At 44.9% G+C, this 22,674-nt stretch overlaps 1 non-coding gene across 1 annotated transcript; it reads left to right on the forward strand.

Annotated features, from left to right (window-relative positions):
* The first annotated feature begins 1,218 nt into the window (after window positions 1–1,218).
* trnal-uaa (transfer RNA leucine (anticodon UAA)) lies at window positions 1,219–1,301 on the forward strand. Its single transcript has one exon. It is a non-coding gene; the product is annotated as a tRNA-Leu (tRNA).
* The last annotated feature ends 21,373 nt before the right edge of the window (window positions 1,302–22,674 follow it).

Genomic DNA, 22,674 nt, shown 5'->3' on the forward strand with positions numbered 1-22,674 from the left:
ATTATAGCGACGGTGAAAGCGGGGACAATGAGGCTCCAGCAGCAACCCTGACCTCTGATCCCGGGGAGCTCCTTCCAACCCCCCCATCATCACCGGCCTCTGATCCTGGAGAGGACCCTCCGACGCCTGAGATCTGCACGCTTCTCTCCAGACCGGCTCTCTGCCGTGGGATGTTGGCTTGTATTAAGGCTATGATAGTGGGCCTTTTAACCTCAGTCATCAGGAAGCATCAAGAGAGAAACTGCTACGGTTGTGAAGTGGATCACCCCAGTCAGAGACAACACCCTTGTCTGTTTCCTCCAGGCAGAAATTACTTTTACATACACTTTGACTCTGTGTTGCGTGACCTCTGGACCGATCGGCTGACACCCGCCTTGACCCACGTTCTATCGACCCTGGGCATCCGAGCGGCCGCCGGCAGGTTGGAGGGGGCCGTGGAAGCTATCCTGTACGATCTGCGTGAGGCCCGCAACGGCATGGTGGAAATCACTCGACTGGAACAAGATCTGTTTGAACAGAACCCAGCGTTTAAGCAGATCCTGGAAGAAGAATTTCTGACTCGTTGGGAGGCCCGAGACTAAAACAAAAAGCATCTTGTGATGGGGAACGGTATCAGCAGACCCTTACGGCGGTTTATGTTAAATGTTTTTTTAGAAAAAGTTAGTCCACTATTGTTGCGTGCTATTGATAAAAGTGATTGTCGGGATGATTATGCTTGTTGCTGCTTTCATAGAGTGTTATTTGAGATTTCTCAAGTCGGAGAAAATTATCAGCGGGGGATGGATTTACTTACTCAACTGATGTCAGAGGGTGAAAGACATTCCCCCGAAAGTCTCATACGCGCTTGTCTATCTTGTATTCCTGACAATGAATTTGACTGTAATCACATTTTTGTATTTTACGCTTTAATAGTAGATGTAGTCACCTCTAAATTTCATGATAAGCAGCCTATCGATGTTAATCAGATGCTTTCTACTCTACATACATGTATCGTTGAAAAAGCCACTATATCCACTTTACTGCATGTGACATCGCTAATCTACCTCAACAACTGTCACGGCTGTAACTAAATGTATACCTGCATTTTGAAAATGTAACCTTCACAAATTGTATACCAGCTTTTTTAAAATATATCTTTCACTAATTGCAAAAATAAAAAAAAATTAAAACTTGAATACCGTTGTAATAGTCTTTGTAAAATAACGGGTAAAAATGCTGAGCAGGTTGGCCGAGTGGTTAAGGCGTTGGACTTAAGATCCAATGGACGTATGTCCGCGTGGGTTCGATCCCCACCCCAGCTAAACTCTTTTGTAAAATAATAATAATTAAAAAACAAACTACACAATATGGGTTAAATGTAGAAAAAACACACAAAATTTCACTGATGTTCACTCAGTCTCTTAACAACCCCCATCCACAGTCAGCTATAAAACGCCGCACCCCGCTCTCCCCCCACTCAGTGTGTGAAAAGCATGTCTGTTGCCAAGACTACAGCTCGCGTCTTGAGCAGTTCGTACTATGACCCCAGCCAACCGGGGTCATACGGAGGTGTCTCCAGACTGCAGAGAGCCGTGCAGCAAGATACGGGGAAAAAAGTGGCTGCTGATGACATCAGAGACTGGCTGTCTATGCAAGACAGTTATACTTTACATAAACCGGTTAAAAAGAATTTCCCCAGGAACAGAGTGTTTGTTCCGAGAGCCATGTATCAGTGGCAGGCCGATTTATGCGACATGCAAGGGCTGGCCAAATACAACGAGGGGTTAAAATACCTCCTTACGGTGATTGATGTTTTTTCTAAAAAAGCCTACGCGCGTGCTATAAGAAACAAGACTGGGGAAGCTGTAAAGGAGGCCTTTGATTCTATTTTAACCGAGGGGGGCGTCCCCCTCAAGCTACAGACGGATGCCGGTAAGGAGTTTTTAAATGGGACTTTTCAGAAACTTTTAAAAACTCATAAAATCACCCATTTCACTACGGCTAGTGAACTTAAAGCTTCCATCGTAGAGAGATTTAATCGAACGTTAAAAGAGAGGATGTACAGGTACTTTACGGCTAAAAACACCCGGCGATATGTGGACGTGTTGGACGATCTAATAAAGGGGTACAACCAGTCATTTCACAGCGCTATTAAAATGAAACCTGCCGAGGTCAGGCCCGATAATGCTCATCTAGTATTTGATAATCTATACGGTCCCCTGAAGAAAAAAAGCACACGGCCACGTTTTAAGTTTAACATAGGGGACACTGTGAGAGTCTCCAAGCACAGTCAGATATTTGACAAAAAGTACGAGCAGACATTTACGGACGAGTACTTTGTCATATGCGAACGTGTACCCAGATCCCCACCGGTATATAAATTGAGGGACGTGAGCGGTGAAATACTCGAGGGAACATTTTATGAAGCGGAGCTGCAGAAAGTCAAAATATCTCCGAGACGCGCGTTCAAGGTCGAGAAGGTTATAGGCTCAAAGACCGACAGAAAGGGGAAAAAGTGGATTTTAGTACATTGGCAGGGTTGGCCCTCGAGGTTCGATTCGTGGATACCGCGGTCGGACTTGATACAGGTTTAATTTTTTAAAAAAGAGAAAAAAAAGAAAAAAAAAGAAAATGGACGCCCGCCCCTCTTTTTACCTCACGCTACCGTCAAACTCTTGTCTCTCCATCTTCCCCGATAACCAGAGTTCGGATTACACCGTGATGCTCTCGCGACCTATAGAGCTACGGGGGCCTTACGAAGTAGCTCTGGCTGAAATCATGTATTGTTACACGTGGCGAAATGTTACACACCCGGATAATACTTTTGAATTGCGGGATACGGAGGCGGAGGCAAAGAGAGAGGCCGATCCTTTAGTGGACCTACCTTACCTTTTTCCTCGGAAAATTAAAGTGGGCTATTATGAATCTCTGAAACAGATTGTGACAGAAATCAACGCTACGTTAAAAAAATTAGGTACCGAAGTTTCCTTCTCATACAGCGAGATTACACGAAGGGTTAATATGACGGGAAACCATAAATACAAGATCCAATTTAAACCTACTCTGGCCTACATGCTGGGCTTTGAGCCGGGTCAGTGGTATAACCTAGGAGGAGGTAGCGGGTCGACCTCACCCTACCCGGGCGACATTCACGCGGGATTCTACAATATGTACGTCTACTGTAACATCGTGGAACCGCAGCACGTGGGGGAATTTGTAGTCCCGCTCCTCAGAACCGTTAAAATAGACGGTGCGTTCGGCGACGTAGTCACTTTGCCGTTCCACAAGCTGCAGTACGTACCGGTGAACAAGCAGAGCCTACAGAATTTGCATATCGAGATAAAGAACGATCAGAATACTCTGATTAATTTCTCCTACGGAAAAACGATCGTCAAGCTACACTTTCGCCCCGTTTAAAAAAAAAAGAAAACAATGGCTTACCACAATCCACAGAGATTTATTACGTATTACACCAGTCAGGCGGGACATGGGCTCCCCGGTTTTGCGGGGAGCCCCGTGATGTACGGGCGTGGGTTGGGGTCCATGCTCAGTAGGGCTTTTAGATTTGTTTTACCCTTTCTTAAGCGTGGGGTCGACATAGCGAAACCTCATTTGAAATCGGCGGTCAAAGGAATAGGTTCGGATCTCGCCAGCTCTGTAGTCAGCGGCCGTTTTACAAACACAGCTGACCCCAAGCAGGAAGGGTCGGGTCTGCTATTCCTGTCTCGGAGGAGGAGGGGGAGTAGAACGAGAGCCCTTCAGGAAAGTCGTAAAAAAAAAAAAAACCTGGCAGAGTCGTCAGGATTCCCAAGTCTCGACCAGCTAAGAGAAACAAGAAACCCCCCGGGGACATATTTTAAGAGAGAGAAAACGCAGCGTAAACAAGAATGGCTCTAGCTCACCGGCTCTCGGCTGAATGTACCAAATCTGAATTGGACCTGTTTGCGGCCCCTATGACGCAATTATCCATAGATCAGACCAATTATGTAGAAATCAACCCATTAAATTCCATTACCGATCAGGATGTTTTGGATTTCCTAATACCGGGGTCGGGCAATTTCTATGTGGACCTCAACTCTACACTGCTATATCTAAGGCTCAAGATCGTTAGGGCCGATGGAGCCCCCCTGCTTGACGCCGACCCCTGCGGTATTATACAGTACCCGCTAAACGGCATATTCTCCCAGCTGGATGTGAGTCTGAACGACGTCCTGATCAGTTCTTCGTCGGCCACGCACCCCTATAGGTCAGTCATAGAGACCCTGCTCAATTTTTCTACGGATACGCTAGAGAGTCAGTTTTCGGCAGGGCTCTGGTACAAAGACGTCGGGGGCGACTTGGATAGCGTGGACGTCTCAGCGCAGGGCCCCAACGTGGGGTTACAGAAGCGAGCCGCCTTCTGTAGAAACTCTCAGGAGTTTTCTCTGATGGGTCCTATACACGCCGATATTTTTTTCAGCGAACGAATGCTGTTAAACAACGTGGATATACGCTTAAAGTTTGTAAAGGCTAAAAGCGACTTTAGTCTCATGTGTAGAAATGACACCGATTACGAGCTGAAAATACTGAGGGCCAGCCTGTTTGTGAAAAAAGTGGAGGTCTCCCCGGCGGTGTCACTGGGTCACTCGGCCGCTCTCATGAAAGCAAACGCCCTGTACCCTATAAGCAGGGTAGTCGTTAAAAATTATACGCTGCCCGCACAATCGCGGGTTTGCCCGCAGGACAACCTCTTCCTGGGCAACTTACCGCGCTACATCGTTTTGGGGATCGTGGACCACGCCGCGTTCGTGGGCACGCGAAACAGAAAGCCGTTCAGGTTTCAGCATTGTGACCTGGAATTTCTGAGCCTCTCAGTCAACGGGCGACACATACCCAGCAAACCGTTCCAGCCCGATTTTAGAGCGAGGCAGTCGGTCAGAGAGTTTTACAACCTTTTCCTGGCTACAAACAGGCATTTAAAGGATTCGCCCTTATGCATCAACCGCGAGGATTTTGAAAACGGATACTCGCTATTTGCTCTCAATCTCTCCCGAGACGACGAGCTGGACGGCGGTGCCCTGTCACCCGCCATCAGCGGCACGTGCCGTCTGGATTTAAGGTTCAGAGCCCCACTACCTCGAACCATGAGTCTCATCGTCTACGCCTGCTTCGACAGCGTGATTGAAATAAACGCCAAGAGACAGGTTTTGGTGGACTTTTAATCATCATCATCATCATGAACACTCACCAGCTGGAATGCGTTTTACGGCCCCTGCTGGGGGATGCTTTTGGAGGCGTGTGGCCTAGCGATTTATTACCCACCCGCATAGAGACCAGGCCCGCTTTTCTGGTCGCAAACACGCATGACCAGAATAGAGAGGGTGAACACTGGATCGGGATAATTTTGGAGCCCCAAGAGGGTAAAGCCTCCTTCTTTGATTCTTACGGTTATCCCCCCGATTCCCCTTACTACCCAAAGAGTTTTATGAGCTTCTTGGGGAGGCACGCTACCGAAATAAGGTATAATACGCGTCAAGTTCAACATGACTTTTCTTCCACGTGCGGGGCCCACGTCGCCTTTTTCCTCTACCGGCGCTTCAAGGGACTTTCATTTCAAGAGACTATGATGTTGTACTCTGACGACTTGAGGAAAAACGACGCTCTAGTATCCGAGTTTATCAAGAAATATCACAAGTGTATTAGCCGTGTTAATGCCGATAAACTTTCAAAGCCGCAAAATGTATGTTCGTTAAAACTATTTAAAGATTGTTATGCTTGTTAGATTCATGTTGGGGAAAAAATAAAAACGTGACACCCTTTATTCAATAAATTTTACATTTTATTAACCGACGCGTTACAGGCGTTTTAATTCTTTTTCACACACGTATATAAAACACTTAATCGTTGTAATCTATCCACGGAGCATAAGGAGTACCCTTTAAAGGCCATAAACGATATTCTGGGGAGGAATCGCGCGCTGTGTGAGGGGTTCCCTCAAGCGGTGGTGGTGAGTCGTCAACAATACGTTTTCTACGTCTCCCGAGGTTCTGTTTCACAGGAGGGGAGGAGGGAGGCGGGGGATCCCTTCCGCCGTAATCTTTAAGATGACTTAGGGCTTTCCTGGCTTGGATGTTACCCACGCTCGTGAGGGGGATGTTTAATTCTGATATCACGTTTAAAAAGGGTTCCCAGCCTTTAGGATATCCGCCGGCGTGGGATTTAGGCTGCGATAAAGTTTTCATCAAATCTAAAATATGGGAACCTTTCATGGGTCTATCTCTGATGATGAGTTCACCCGACTGGGTCCAACGTACCGCCCCGTCGGAATCGAGCAGTTTATGCAAGATGTACCCCACGTTCTTTCTAGCCCTAGGCGCCACTTGCTGGATAACTTCCTGTACAGATTTGTCCCCAGTCGCGCCGCCGCCGTCAGGCTGTCTCCCCTCCTCCTCCTCCTCCGTTTTTTCTTTCCGCTCTGTAAGGACAATTTCTCGCCCCTGATTTTCCTCTTTTCGGGCTAGATTCAGATACCTCTGTAGCAATTGGTTGTATCTCTTCACTTTTTCATCCAGATGCATAGCCGGCTGATTTATTAAACCCTGCATCTGGTGTTCGAGTTCACCCAGGGCCGATTCCCCGATGGTATGCGGGGTCGCCCTCTGGGTCAGCGTACGCAGTTGCTGGGGGCTGAGCATAAACATTTTCTTGACTTGGCTCATGTTGCTGGAAAAGGCTAGTTAGCCGTCTTACCGGCAAACAGGCTTGTAACGAATGGCAGAGCCACTGATAAGAGCGGTAATAAGAATCCTCCTTTTTGAAGAATTGCCACGCGTTTCCTAGCGACGCTGTTTTTCTTACATGCGAAAAGTTTAATCAATCTTTTCTGTTTCTTGAGTTTGGTAAATTGAGCTACGGTTAAAGGTATGCGACCTCTTATGAGATTGAGACAGATTTCGGAGAGAGCCAAAATTATGTCGTTAGATGGGTCAGCCGTAAGAATCTTTTTACGTTTCACCCCCCTCGTCCTCTGTAAAACTTTAAGGGTCGGCAGGTGTTTCCTGAGATGTTCGGACATAGCTTAGTAGTGATAAATCAATGGCTCGCCGGTAGAAAGACGATGGGTAACGACCCCGGTAATAATCCGGTCCTGAGTCGGAACTCTTCTGGGCACGTGGCTCTCAAATCGACCAATAAATAGCCGTGCGCGGGCCCTGTGGCCTCATGGTAGGCATCTAGAAAAAACTTTTTCTGCCAAGGAAACATTTGCTGAGCTAAAACTTTGATTTGCATTCTGTCTCGCACATTCTTAAACAGACAATAATAAGTCGTATTTAGGGCTATAGTCCTGCTGTACTTGCCCTGGTGAAATACGTTCTGCACCAGGTAGATGACCGAGATTTGACGGTGATGTCTGAACCTCGTGAAAGCTTCTGCCACGAGTTTGTTTTCGGACGTGCTGTCCATCAAATCATCGATGATTATCAAGGAGCCTGAGGGGAAGCGCTCCTCATCCTCCCAGCTTTCCATCCGATCGCGTAGTTCATCATAAAGCGGCTGATGGGAAGCGAAACACCACACAATTTTTTTAACGGGGCCCCCTATGAAACAGTGACTCTGATTTAAAAGCATTTCTTTAGTGAAATAGGTTTTCCCCGAAGAACTTGCCCCTGCGATTATAGCCGTAAACGGGAGTTCTAAACGGTGATCAAAGTCGACCTCTCTCACGCCGCTACCCATCATTTTGCAAAAAAAAAAAAAACACACTGACGAAACGGTAAATACTGCCCTAATCTTTTAAATCTTTCCGAGGACACACACACACACACACACACACACACACACACACGTGCAAACCACTGCTGGAGGGGTGTCAGCTTTCACAGACACAGAGTGCATGGGTAAGTTTTTAATAAAAACTCTTGTGATAAATGTACAAAACATTTCAGTACACAAGTTTGAAAATAAAAAACATCTTACTAGGAACATTTTAAAAACATCTTAAAACATCTTTCATTTTTAAAAACATCTTTGGAAAAAACTTTTCATTTTTAAAAACATCTTACTATGAACATTTTAAAAACATCATACTATGATCATTTTAAAAACATCTTTGTAAAAAACTTTTCATTTTTAAAAACATCTTACTAGGAACATTTCTCAGTTTAAAACATTTGTACATCTTACTTTGATTTTAAAAAACATCTTTGAAAAAAACTTTTCATTTTAAAACAAATGAACATCTTTGATTTTTAGAAAAAACTTTAAAAGCCCTTTTGCGATGCTGCTAGTTTTACATTTCAGTAACCAAAAGGCAGAGTTTCCCCGCTAGCCAGCAATCTGCGTTTGTCGTAGACGACCCTGACCTTTTTATCTAGAGGCCTATTAAACAGGCGAAAGCTTTTCATGTCGCGTTCGATTTTGTTGTACTGCGTCATTATAGCGGGGTTATTCCTACAACCTCCGATGTAGTTTTCAATCAATCCGATCATACTGTCAAAGTTTACCTTTTGACAGGTTTCGTAATTTAGAGTTATACCCTTACATTTCATTTGTGTTTTCCCGTTGTTGAGTCGGTAACAGTAACTTTTTGGTCCCAGCGCACCCCACGAAGCAATGTATTCGTCGGGGGCTAATTCGGACGTCAGCTCGCCCAGGTAATTGCCTAAGGTCGGGTCATATTCACCAGGCCTGCTTATGTACACGATGCTGTCGGTGTCGTGATACAGCACCCTCCGCCCCAATCTTTCCAGTTCTTTGTAAAGCGTCAACCGACCCCACGCGGTAGTTTGACACGCTATGAATATGTTAGTCTTTCCCGGCGGCACTTTGTAGGAAGACTTGAAACGCCAGCGGATGAGGGCGACCTCGTCGTTGACAAACGCGAAGCTGGAAATCTCGTACAGGTCCGAGCAGAAAAAATTAAAAAATTCCCCCGGGTCAGACACTATACATGTCTGGAGCATGTTCCTCCTCTGCGCCAGTTTACCCCACAGAGAGTTAAGCAGAAGTTTGGACACTTGCCGCTTCCCTTCATTAGACACTATCTGATCGGGCTCCAATTCGATCCCCTCACGCTCGAGATAGTTTTTTATGTACTCCCTGCGACCCACGTCATCGGTCGCGTCGTCGGGGTAGCCCGAAGCCTGCTGCTTCACTTTGAGAAAGGTTTTAATGTAATCTCTAAACAGGTCGCCGCTGGTCTGGGGAAAATGCCACACTTCGTGAATTTTAACGAGCGAGTACCCCCTGTCTAAAGCCAGATTTAGCTCCGCAGTTACCCACACGCCTATCAATGCCCGCTCTGCGTCGGAATGCCCGCACGCCCCCTCCTGTCTGTTCTCGATCGCGCACGTCCTGCACAGTGTAAACACCAGTTTCCCATTTGGCAGTCTGCTGGGTAGGACGGGGAAAAACAGCTCGCGCGGGGTGTTGACCGTGGCTTTGATCAGGCCAAAGTATTCATTCAGAGGCTTAAAATTCGAATGAATGATTTCCGGGTGCCCCACGGGGAATTCACATTTAGCCAGAGTGTACGGGTACAGCGACGTGAAATCCACGTAGCGGACGCGCTCTTGCCCCGTGACGTCGTAACGCAGGCGAATGGCCGACGTCCGACCCCCAAAAAGCGCTTCTCGCGGCCTTAGGGGCTCAGGGGGCTCAAAGTCTGACAGGAAACGCTGTACCTGTGGGTCGTGAGTTTTAGCGTGAGCCCATTCGTGTTCCCAGATGGATTCCACGTTCATATTAAACTCTTGGCGCAACGACTCGAGTTTTTCCCTTGTTTTAACGTACAGGGCACCGAAGCTCTCGCGGGTCAGGGGGCAGATATCGTGTTCGTTGTTGCAGGTAGGACAGCCGTGAAACTGACAGCCTAGAAACTCGAAAGCCCATTTCTCCCCCTCAATCTCGGCGTATCCGTCTAAGTGAAAGCGCCCCACACTCACTTCACCCCCGCGCAGCGCGTGTCGAATTTCGATGCCGCGCGCGCGCCCGATGAATTCCAGCCACTGGATGGACACGCTCGAATAACTTTTGTATTGCCTCCTGTAATCCCATACATCCGGGATCGCGATCGTATCTCTGGGCAGGAAATTTGTCCTGTAAACTAGCAACGCGGCCGAAGCGATGGTGGCCGCGGAGAAGGGATCGCAACCCGTGAGCGTTTTAAACTCCCGCAGGAAGCGCAAGCAGCCCTCTCTCAGAATCTCCACGTCGTTCTTACAGTAAGCGATCATCTCTTTGTGAAAATTAAAGGTCTGGTGCTTTACAGCGTCGTACCATTGATAAAACTTGTCGCGTTCTTTGGTGGACATTTGATCGGGCCCAAATTGATCGGGAGGGGGGTAGGGTCCCACGTAACTAAAGTTTTCCACGTCTGTGAAATGATGCGGAAAATAGCCTTTTCGCATCTGAGTCGAGCATCCCATCGCATCGGGGATTTTTCTCAACGGCATGCTTAGAAAGGAGTGACTGTCGATGTACCTCTGCTCAAACAGGCTGTCCAGGATGAGAATGATTTTATTCCCCTGCGATACCACACGCGGTTCCACGCCTTCCTTCACCATCGCGTTCAGTATGATGTAATTATCGAATGCCTTACCGTAGTGACTAATGAAACAGACGCCTCTATAACAGGGCGCCCTGAAATGTCTGAGAAACTGTAGCGCGCAGTTGGGCCCCTCGGCGGTCATTGTCTCGTTCTGATCGGAGATGGCGCAGACGTACACCGGGATATGGGTACCCGACCTCTGAGATGTTTCAAAGTCAAAAAACACATATTCGGTGGCCTTTTTACGCCCCTCACCCCTTTCGGCCCGTTCCCCTATGTTAGGCTTCTCGGGTGGATTTAGATAGCAGAGATGTGGGGTGGATATGTCTGACACGGCCGTGTGGAGTTTAGCGTCGCAGATATTACATTTTTCTGCTTTACACGAGTGCGGTTTTGGGTTCTCGGGAGTGAGGTAGTATCTGAGCCCGCAGGCTTTGCATTTTCTGAACTTGTCACAGGGGGTAGCGAGCTCCCCCCTAACTGGGCAGACCCTAGGCGTACGGTGGCGCTCAAAGCAGGTGTCATTTAAACATCTGAAATTACAACGCTCACATAGTATCGCCGGTGTGCTTTCACCTTCTCTGCAATTAGTCTGACAGACGCTACAAAATTTTTCGCATTGATGAGAGTGAGGCGAATCGTACCCTTTGAAACAGCTCGGGCAAACGTACCCCACGCCTAAGAAGCCCTTTACGCTTTTAATGCCGTAAAAATGCTGATTGTGTAAAAAGAAATACACCGCCCGTCTACCGTCGCTAGGCGTGGGTGTCTGGTAAATTTGGAGATTGTTTGAATAAGGTTGTTGATAATACACCACTGCTTTGCAATCAATGATTTTCTCGAAATTGATAATGTCATTCAAAGCGACTGCGTGATCGGGGGTGAATCCCGCTTTCTCCTGTAACTCCAGGCCGAGCTTTTCAGCCTCGGCGTCAGTAAAGTTTTCGTGCAGCAGATGCGCCAAGTTTATGGCGAAACACGCGTTGGTGTTGTTATTAATGATAAACATGTGTCTGGCTTTTTTAGAAATTATTTCTGAAGCTAACATGGTCTGTAGTTTACGTTTGTTCCCGCCGCCGCGTGGGATATTTATTACGTCTACGATTACTTCTAGGTTGGAATCGTTTAAAATCTCTTGATTAGACTGTACCAGGCGATCCAGCAGCTGCTGCAAGTCTGTCAGCTCCCCCACCCCATACCGTACAATTTGCGACAGCTCGTCGTTTAAAAAGTCAGCGCGCAGGGTGACCTGTATATAGGCTCCCCATACGGCGTAAGGAATCGCCTCATTCACAATATTTTGAAACCCCTCGATTACATTTTCATAGTACTCGCGGAAATTGCCTTCGTTTCTAGGTCGCGGGATATTTAGAATCCGCCTAATCTGTACGTTATTGAATCTGCGGCGATGAAGGACCCCGTCAGGCTGGGGATCCACGTCACCGACGGCACCACCACCTTCCTGTTGAACATTTTCAAATTGTCCCAGCCCAAATTCATTTTCAATCTCCTCAGCATCGAGAAGAAATTCCACGTCTGACAAGGCCTCCCACAATTCAGAATCCGCGGGGGACCATGCGACCTCGTCGGTGGGGGGTAGCCCCGCTTCTGCTTCAGAACCCCTTTCATTTAACATGCTTGTTAATGTCTCTAAGGATGGGAGAAAACAGGGGTCCTGGGCCAGTGTTTCAGCAGACGCCGCTGGTGGCGAGTCGTGTTGAGCAGAGTAATCCGCATCATTTTCATTATTAGCATTGTTGATAATGGCTATTTCATTTAATAAGGCTTCGGGTATAGCCGCTGGGGGTGTTGCTCCGTCCATACCTGTTGATTCTCTCGCAGATTTTCTCTTGACCGGTCGGCGTAGTCTCTCTCTCTCTCTCGTACATAGAAAAAAAAAAAAAAGAGAATACCTATTATTAGAATGTTATTTTTTAATTGAATAGCATTTTTATAACAGGAATAAAAGAAATAATATACTTACCGGGTAAGGTCTCGATGAAACTTGTGGTTCTTTGGCTGGTACAAACTTTGGTAAGGAGGAAAAGGCCCCCCGCTCGACGTAATACAATTTAATTGTCTCTGTCACCCCATATCTGCACGGTCATGTATGACAAACAAAACTATAAACAGAATTTACTGGCGGGCAAATTGTCAGACTTGATGTATGACCAGGTGGTACGGCCTTGATGATGCTACTCGTGCCTGTGTAAGAAAATTATCTGTAATTTGGGACGTATGTGAAAACAAAACTTTAAACAGAATTTACTGGAGGGCAAAAGTGTCAGACTCGATGTATGGCCCGCGTGGCCGGGTAGGGGGGCGCCTCGATGGCCAGGTGGCACGGCCCTGCAGAATTTACTGGCGGACAAATTGACAGACTCGATGTATGTCTCGACTTATGACCTTTACAAATTGGCGCCATACGCCGATGTGATACAAACGCTCGCGTGAGGAAAAAACACACGGTCAAAACTAGCGCCGAGCGTTTTTATTGGACGATAGACCCTGCACCTCCTCCTCTCATTCTTTGCTCCAACTTTACCATTTTATCCCACAGTCTCTCACAGTTTCTCTCAGACTCGCGCAGCAGCACGCCTCTCAGCTCTCCCGCATCGCTCTCTCCGAGGATTATCCAAAGCCGTGCGGACCTTTCCGCGCTACCGCACCAGTATGTGAATAAGTCCTTTGCTGATTCTCCGAAGCCCGGGGACCTTACCACGCTACCGCACACCGTACGCTCGCGCTCCATCAGGTAACCCAGCCACGCTCACTCCCGCCCGCGCCCCACAAAATAATAATAATAATAACTTATTCAAATAACACACGCTCATAAGCACTCTCATCAATATCATTTTTAAAATAATACACACTCATAAGCACTCTCCTCAATATCATTTTAAAATAATAAACATTTAAAATAAGCATTTAAAATAATAAATAATTAAATCCAAATACCATTGCATCACTAACACAACCAACCCATGCCCCCTAAGCCACAATCATTTAAAATAATAAATAAATAATTAAATACAAATACCATTGCAGCAGTTACACAACCAACCCCCGGGGAAGAAGACAAAAAAAAATATTTAAATAAATAATTAAATCCACATGCTATTGCGTCAGTTACACAACCAAGCTCAACCCACTACAACATAAGCTCCGCCCACTGAACTTTTGAACGTGACCTTTGACCCGACCTGTCATTTTGACGAAAGCGGTATTGCATCTCTCTCTCATGTAACCACTAGTCTTAAAATTAATTACATCCAACAGTACATTTTTTAGTGTAGGTAAGTAGATGGATCGATAAAATTAAATAATTATTACAAATCACAAATAACTATTACAGTCATGGCCAAAAATATTGGCACTTGTGTCAAAAAACACACCCCTTCTCCTAGAAAATTGTTGCAATTACAGATGCTTTGCTATTGTCATATTAATTTCTCTTGTTGGCACTTGAAGAAAACAAAAAGAGGAAGAAGGAATAACAGGAATCGGAGACATTCCACGCAAAAGGGCACCTGTCCTTCTCATATTGTCTCAAAAACCCAAAGCCAGTCAGAGTGGTCTGGTGGTGGTTGTACACGCAAATAGGCCATTTGATCCATGCTGATCTTAGTCTTTCTCATGATGGTGGGTAAATCTGGGGTGGCTCTTGTGGTCCTCATATGAGGTCTTTGGTGCACATTAAGTGAAGCACATACAGGCCACCCATTGTGTACCTCTGTGCCATTTAAATGGGCTTGCAATCTGAAGAGGTCTGAGGGCACAGTGATTTAACACTGGTCCACTTTTTCTTATGGCCTTGAGCCAGGTCATGACAATATCTTGTGTAGCACTAATGACGTAATGGCATCTGCTCATGTTATCTCATAACTTGAAGCTGTTTGTGCAGCACAACCCACACGGCACCAACAAGACATTGAGAACAATCCCAGCAGCCCTCGGCTCTCTTACCCAATGCTGTTATAAGGGGACCAAACTTCTTTAAATTTCGCTTTCACAGTGGCTTTTGAAAAAAATAAGCAAATCACGCAATGCTATTGAAATTATTAAAACATAGAGATTAACAGTCAGATATGTTTTGTGATTTTAAATGATGAAGTAATATATTGGATATAACATGAATGTATTTCTTATTTCTTTTTTTTTGGGTTTTCTGTGGTGAGAAATGAAAGCTACAGGCATGTAAATATTGCTTCCTGTAGTAACTTGTAAAATGTTCCTCATTGTTAACAATCACATTACATGTGAAGGTGTCAGTCAGTGGAAACGCATAGTGAGGCACGCTGGCCAACCATTGTATTCATTCAGGACCAGCCCATCAAGTAAAGGTTTCAGCACCACGGACAGTGACCTGTGTTAAACTGACCTCAGGTTCCTACATTGGCTCTATGGAATTTTCTGTAAATAATGAAATGCCACTGGCCCCCTACATGCGGAAATGTTTCCCCCTCCCCCAGACTTCTTCAGAGAGCTTTGGAGGACATTGTCTGCACGCTACCAGAGGCAACTAAGAATGTGCTTGAGTTGGGAGGAGGCAGTAGTCCCCATTTTTCCCTCCTGCTGTAGAGGGTCATCGGGAGGAGGTGGGTTTGCTGCTCTCTTTCGTGTCTCCTCAGCAGGTGGCTCTTAGAGATTTGTCTGAGAAAGGTCTGTTCCAGGTTTGTGTTAAAGTGCTGCATTTTCGGGCACTGAGTGGACTGGCGGATTCTAGGTGGTCAGGTTTGTTGAGGCCTGGATCTTCCCCGCAGGGATGTTGGAGGTCCCTGTACAAGCCCCCCATTGAGAAGCACACGGTGGATCTTCAGTGGCAGATTGTACACGGGGCAGTGGCCACAAACAGACAGGTGATGCACATTGATTCCACAGGGTGGGAATTGGTTTTCTTAGCTAATCTGTTTCTTTAAAACAAAGAAATGGATTGTTTACTTGTGTCTTTTATTCTACATCATAGATAATGCGAACCTTCATATAAGTAAGAGGTAATATTTTGCTCAGTATCAGTTCAAGTTCAAATACTTCAGGTTTTTTATTTGACAAAACACATAAAATTGTCATGCAAAGTCATTGATTTATTTTTAAAACTATTGCACTGTGATACATTTAACATCATATTTTCAGTTCTGCCAAATCTCTTATTGACAGCTTAGTGGTTTTCCAATGGCTTGTGGCGTCACATGGTGGTCGAAAATGATATTACAGGCTTTTGTTGAAATTACATTAAAATTCATCTGGAATGTATTGATTTATGCTGTAATTAATGATGCAAATTAACACAGATGGGACCATTTTGACCCAAAACAGCTAGTTGGAGGGTAGCAATCCTCCAGATTGCAAAGGTCAAGATACTAAAACCTGGAAAAGTACAAAGGACTGGAGCAAAAGAATAACAGTGAAAGCTGTCAGAAACAGGCAGGAAACTCTGCATGGATGTTTTGGAAGAGGTAGATGGTCCAGTTGGCTGTATTAGTCAGTCTGCTGAGAAACATAGCGCCAGATAATGAATAAAGATAGAAAGTGTGAATAAAGATAAAACATTTTGATTGTATTTGCGAAGCGATGCTGGATGCGCTGAGCTCGCCGGGAAGGTCATGTGGTCCGCATTCCCTCCCCATGCACACGTGATCAGCTCAATCACACCGAAATTGTCGGTTTGCTGCCCTTCAGGGAAACAATCTAAAGGGTGTTACGGGAAAAGTAATCGATGCAAGAGCCAATGATGTTCTCCTGGTGCCTACCCGTGTTTATGTTATCGTTACTGACACAAACAATGATGAACGATAATAAGCATATTTGTGGCCACTGCCCCGTGTACAATCTGCCACTGAAGATCCACCGTGTGCTTCTCAATGGGGGGCTTGTACAGGGACCTCCAACATCCCTGCGGGGAAGATCCAGGCCTCAACAAACCTGACCACCTAGAATCTGCCAGTCCACTCAGTGCCCGAAAATGCAGCACTTTAACACAAACCTGGAACAGACCTTTCTCAGACAAATCTCTAAGAGCCACCTGCTGAGGAGACACGAAAGAGAGCAGCAAACCCACCTCCTCCCGATGACCCTCTACAGCAGGAGGGAAAAATGGGGACTACTGCCTCCTCCCAACTCAAGCACATTCTTAGTTGCCTCTGGTAGCGTGCAGACAATGTCCTCCAAAGCTCTCTGAAGAAGTCTGGGGGAGGGGGAAACATTTCCGCATGTAGGGGGCCAGTGGCATTTCATTATTTACAGAAAATTCCATAGAGCCAATGTAGGAACCTGAGGTCAGTTTAACACAGGTCACTGTCCGTGGTGCTGAAACCTTTACTTGATGGGCTGGTCCTGAATGAATACAATGGTTGGCCAGCGTGCCTCACTATGCGTTTCCACTGACTGACACCTTCACATGTAATGTGATTGTTAACAATGAGGAACATTTTACAAGTTACTACAGGAAGCAATATTTACATGCCTGTAGCTTTCATTTCTCACCACAGAAAACCCAAAAAAAAAGAAATAAGAAATACATTCATGTTATATCCAATATATTACTTCATCATTTAAAATCACAAAACATATCCGACTGTTAATCTCTATGTTTTAATAATTTCAATAGCATTGCGTGATTTGCTTATTTTTTTCAAAAGCCACTGTGGAAGCGAAATTTAAAGAAGTTTGGTCCCCTTATAACAGCATTGGGTAAGAGAGCCGAGGGCTGCTGGGATTGTTCTCAATGTCTTGTTGGTGCCGTGTGGGTTGTGCTGCACAAACAGCTTCAAGTTATGAGATAACATGAGCAGATGCCATTACGTCATTAGTGCTGCACAAGATATTGTCATGACCTGGCTCAAGGCCATAAGAAAAAGTGGGTCAGTGTTAAATCACTGTGACCTCACACCTCTTCAGATTGCAAGCCCATTTAAATGGCACAGAGGTACACAATGGGTGGCCTGTATCTGCCTCACTTAATGTGCACCAAAGACCTCATATGAGAACCACAAGAGCCACCCCAGATTTACCCACCATCATGAGAAAGACTAAGACCAACATGGATCAAATGGCCTATTTGGGTGTACAATCACCCCCAGACCACTCTGACTGGCTTTGGGTTTTTGAGACAATATGAGAAGGGCAGGTGCCCTTTGGCGTGGAATGTCTCCGATTCCTGTTTTTCCTTCTTCCTCTTTTTGTTTTCTTCAAGTGCCAACAAGAGAAATTAATGACAATGCCAAAGCATCTGTAATTGCAACAATTTTCTAGGAGAAGGGGTGTGTTTTTTGACACAAGTGCCAATATTTTTGGCCATGACTGTAATAGTTATTTGTGATTTGTAATAATTATTTAATTTTATCGATCCATCTACTTACCTACACTAAAAAATGTACTGTTGGATGTAATTAATTTTAAGACTAGTGGTTACATGAAATTACTTTCTAAGAACATTTTATTTTGTAATTCAAATTTTTCTTATTTTTCAAACCAAAAAGTTACAGCACTCTCATATAATACACTTCAGCCATTCACATTTATAAAACAATATGATCCAAGCGTCGACCCGGGACTCGGTGGGCTGCTGTCTGCCAAAGTGTGCTGTCAAGAACAAAGCAAATTGTTGTTAGGAAGACTATGTAGATAGGATTGCTTATCAGTAAAGTGCTTTAAAAATTAGTGCTACAAACAATACTCAGGACATGCTGGACACGCATCCTCATCTGGGCCTTCAGCCAGCACTCAGAGCTGTCGCTGAAACTGGCCCGACCTGTGTCCCTACAGTCTTGTCTGGGATGTCGCCATCCAGGGTCACGGGGTGGATTCGAAGGAGCTGATGGAATGCTGCCTGGAGATCCATCTGCTGGTTGGACGCCAGGGCAGCATCCCGTGCGGCGCCATGGGCAGAACAGCTGGATCCTTCCTCTGCGGAGTCAGCGCTGGGATAAAAAAAAACACACAAAGTTTTACGGTTATTGTTCAGTGGTGAGGGCTTTGGTTTTGTGTCTTGATGTTGGTAAGTGTGTTGACAAACGGAAAACATGCCTACCTTGAGTCACCTGCCAGCTTCTTCAGCAGCTTATTGGCCAGCACCACATTCCATGACTTTTATCCGGTAGTGCTTGTCAGCCGTTGCAGTGGAATGCGTGAGGTAATCGGCCACCAAGGACGACTTCTGGTCACTCAAGTCCTTGGTGGCCGTCTCAAAGATGCGCCGGGCCGTTTGGCTGGTGACTGGATCCAGCTTGTATCTAAAATACAAAACGAATAAGATTTATTAATACGTCTCGCACAACACATGACAACATGTATCACTAAATGCTGCTTAATAGTACCTAACCGGGGTTGCTCCCCCCAGAGAGAGTTGCTAGTCCATATCATTTCTCACTTAAAACATGACAGGGCTTTTGGCGTTGGAAAATAACGCATTTACTTAAAATAACACATTGACAAACACAACAAATGTTTTTATCCCTTAAATTATTAAAATAACTAAGGTATTAGTCTAACAAAGTTTTTAAAATGTTTTTGAAGTACGTAGCTAAATACCGCTCACTAGTTCCTGCATCTATTAAATTAATAATGCGCTGGGTGTGTTTTATTGAAAATAAAACTAACAAAATACAACTAAATTATTTTATTAATTAAATCTTATTGGCTTAAAACTTTATACTAATTTGTCATACCCCCGTTTAAGTTACGGCACTTTACCCTGCTGATTAAGCAATTGAAGTTAGATCCTTCATCCAGCCCCACAGGCCCGCAGCGGGGCGCCCGGGGCTATGCTAGAGTCCCAGAGCTGTGGTGTTAGACATCGACTTTTATTTCCATTAGACATATATTATTTTATACTATTTACGAATAAAACTGATTAACAAATAGACGTAATGTGCATTCTGCCGGGGCGTGAATGCTGTCTGTCTGCTTGTCACACTCAGGACCAGCGGTTAAACGAGAAGTTACACGCACTCTGCAACAATTTGTCAATTTGTCAATTGACGCTTCCTTCTCATAGGCGTATCACTCACGGCTCCATAAGCTCTCGCGCTTACGACCCGTTTCCCACTGCCGCGGACATTAGCTGATCGACATGTCTAGACATGCAATACGCATAAATCCCCCCTAAAAACAGGATTGCTGTGTTTTTACGGTTATAAAATAGGACATTTTGTTAAAAATAAACCGTTAACAATACACAACTACTGCTTTTACCATTCAAAACTGCCCGACTCTCTTTCCTTTCTAGCTAGAAAAGCTCGACGCGTCCGATGACCCCTTAAAACGTATTTAAAATGTCGCATTGATAAATTCATATAATGTATTTTATTCTTTTAACGACTACTGATTCCAATTTGGTGCCATATACTTTTATCTTGTAGGCCGTAGGATAGCTCTCTTTCTGCCGGCTTATAGGCCGTGGTACGTCTGGGCTATTATGCTTAAATTCTTTATTAATTAATGTTGGCTATGTGCTTTATAACACGTTTTATACTTTAAAGTTTATACACTTTAAAGTTCCGAAAACGACTTGCCTCACCTGTTTTCAATAAAAGACAGTGGTGTGTGGATATCGTGGCTGCACGCACAAGCGCGACATGGAGTTATTTTAACAAGGATCTCCAGCGTTATTCCCTGATTCTTGTTTGATTTGATTTGATTTGATTCAAACCCTTTATTGCTGTTGCAATATACCATGTCACTAGTCACAAGTACCAGCGAAAAACAGGCCATCGCCCGACCTTACATATACAACATCACAGTAGGGGGTAGACCGGCCGGGAGACAGGGGAGGAGAGAAGAGAAGAAAAGAAACAGAGTAACATGAGGAGAGAGGAGGACATTGGGGAGTGGGGAGGACATTGTGGGAACCGAAAAAAACACCTCAGCAACATAAGCACATGGTCACACCTTACAACATAAAAATGACACGACTTGCAACGGGTGAGGGAAAAGGGGTGGTGGAGGTAGTCCAGCAGAGACAGACAGCCATCCGGTCCTGCAGCCATGTAGGCGCTGGTCAACAGACCCGCCTGTTCACGCTGGGGGTATGAAGCGGCGAAGGCGTTGGATGGGGGGGAGGGAGCGGTAAGTCCTTGGGATCGGGGGAGAGGAATGCAAGAGAGTCTCACTGCCTTGTCCTTCAGGGGGAGTTGTTAGTTCAGCAGCGGCCTTGGCCGAGGCCAGTGCTGATTGGGGGGAGCCAAAACCTGATAGAATAGGGTTGTTTGGGTTTTTGTACGAGAAGCTGTAATTTCCAGCTCCACTAATGTCCACGCGTTGTTGTGGAGATGCTTAAGATGTTTTATTTTAAATAACACATTAGCCGAAAAGAGTTTCATTGCTTAAAAACGATGAGGTTAAAGAGGCTTATTTTAAATAAAAGATCAGCATGTGTTGTCATACATCTTTTCAAGTTCTGGTTATACCTTTTGATTAACCATACGTAGATAAATTTAGCTAATTGTAGCTAAGCAATCCGGGGGGGGGGGGGGGGGGGGTTAGAGATCGACTTTTATTTAAATTAGAAATAGATTATTTTACACTATTTACAAATAAGCATATAAAATATAGAATTGGTGTGCATTCTGCCAGAATGGCGGCATGCTTCTCACAATCCAGGCCAACGGTTCGCCTCACGACAACAATTTCCCCTGGTAGCCATTTGACAGCAGCTTCACGCAACGAGCTGGCTCAATAAAGGAAATGCTGTGTGGATCTACGCGCGTGCGCCACACGAGAGTGAGAGCATGCATTCGTTTAAACAAGAATTAACCGCGTTATTTCCTGATTATTGCTATCGAAAATGCTCAGAGCGCTTTACTTTATTATTCACATTGACAGAAATGTGCTTCATTACTTAAAATCATTACGGTTATAGGGGTTTTATTTGCTAAAACAGGCGCTCCGCCGGCGTAGCCATTTTTAAAGGGGCGTCGGCGTGGGTGCGCATGCGCCAAACGCCGGACTAGCGATCGTCCATTCCGACCCGCGTTGTTCAAACAGGGCAGTCGCATGTGTCGGAGCTCCAGGATCGTTTCGTCCTATTTCTTCTAAAAGTTTGCCGCTTACATGCTTTCTCAAACCTGGTAAATATAACTAAAGTCTTTCGTGTTGGTTAAATGTAATGAGTGATCGCTTCTTTTAAAACGACGGGCTTGTTTGTTGTTTTCGCTTGTTTAAATTTGCTGTTCTGCTGCTTCTTTCGGGCATGTTTGTTTAAATTCACACTGCTTTTCTTTTAAAATAACACTAAGGGTTTTCTTCTTTAACACACTTGGTGCTTTCTTCTTTTAAAACATTTGGGCGCTTTCTTTTAAAATACGCCGCGGCGCTTACTAACAACACAGGGCCGGACGGACGCCCCCTCTGAACGTGTATGCGCTAGCTTGCCATTATCCTGTTCTATGTTTTATTATTATTATTTACCTTAAAAACGTAATTAAAAAAGCACATTAATAAAATACATGTAATGTATTTTTATTCTATTAAAGTTTAATCTCCCAAACCCCCCTATCTGCAACACGTGTAGCATGTATTGATACCATATATGGGCATAAACCCTCGACCAATCAGCATCAAGGATAAGCCACTTCCTCTTATGACGTCAGAAGCGGAGAATTAAGCTCCGCCCAAGGTACCACATAATATTTTTTCACATAAATATATAAAATGTACATATACAGGGGAGAGGGAAAGCCCCCCCCCCCAATCAGGATTACATTTAGTTATATTCTAGCCAGAGAGAAAATGTATAATACTATATTTTTCGTGTTTAATCAGCTCACTGAACACAGGCATTTATTTTTGTCAAACATACAGTACTGTGCAAAAGTCTTAGGCAGTCCAAAGAAATGTTTAAAGCTGTTTATCTGGGTAGCAAGTGTACTTTGGCTTAGAACAAAAAATACAATTTAACATTAGAACTTGTGCAAATTAAGAGTAACACAATAAAAACTAGTAATAATTTCTTCTGTGTTCTAAAAAGTTACTGATATCTAGTTGGATGGCTAGATGAACACCACATCAGTTCCCAAACTTCTCCTCAGGGGCACCTCAGCCGTTCCATGATTTTGCTAAATTTCACCAACAGCTCAATTAAATTATTAAATATATTGGTTAAAAAAGTCAGTGCGAGATTGACTAGCTGTATGAGGTCTGCTAGTGGCCAAGTCAAAAAATACATGGCT

This window comes from Brienomyrus brachyistius, unplaced genomic scaffold (assembly GCF_023856365.1).
Source record: "Brienomyrus brachyistius isolate T26 unplaced genomic scaffold, BBRACH_0.4 scaffold72, whole genome shotgun sequence".
NCBI classification, from domain to species: Eukaryota; Metazoa; Chordata; class Actinopteri; order Osteoglossiformes; family Mormyridae; genus Brienomyrus; species Brienomyrus brachyistius.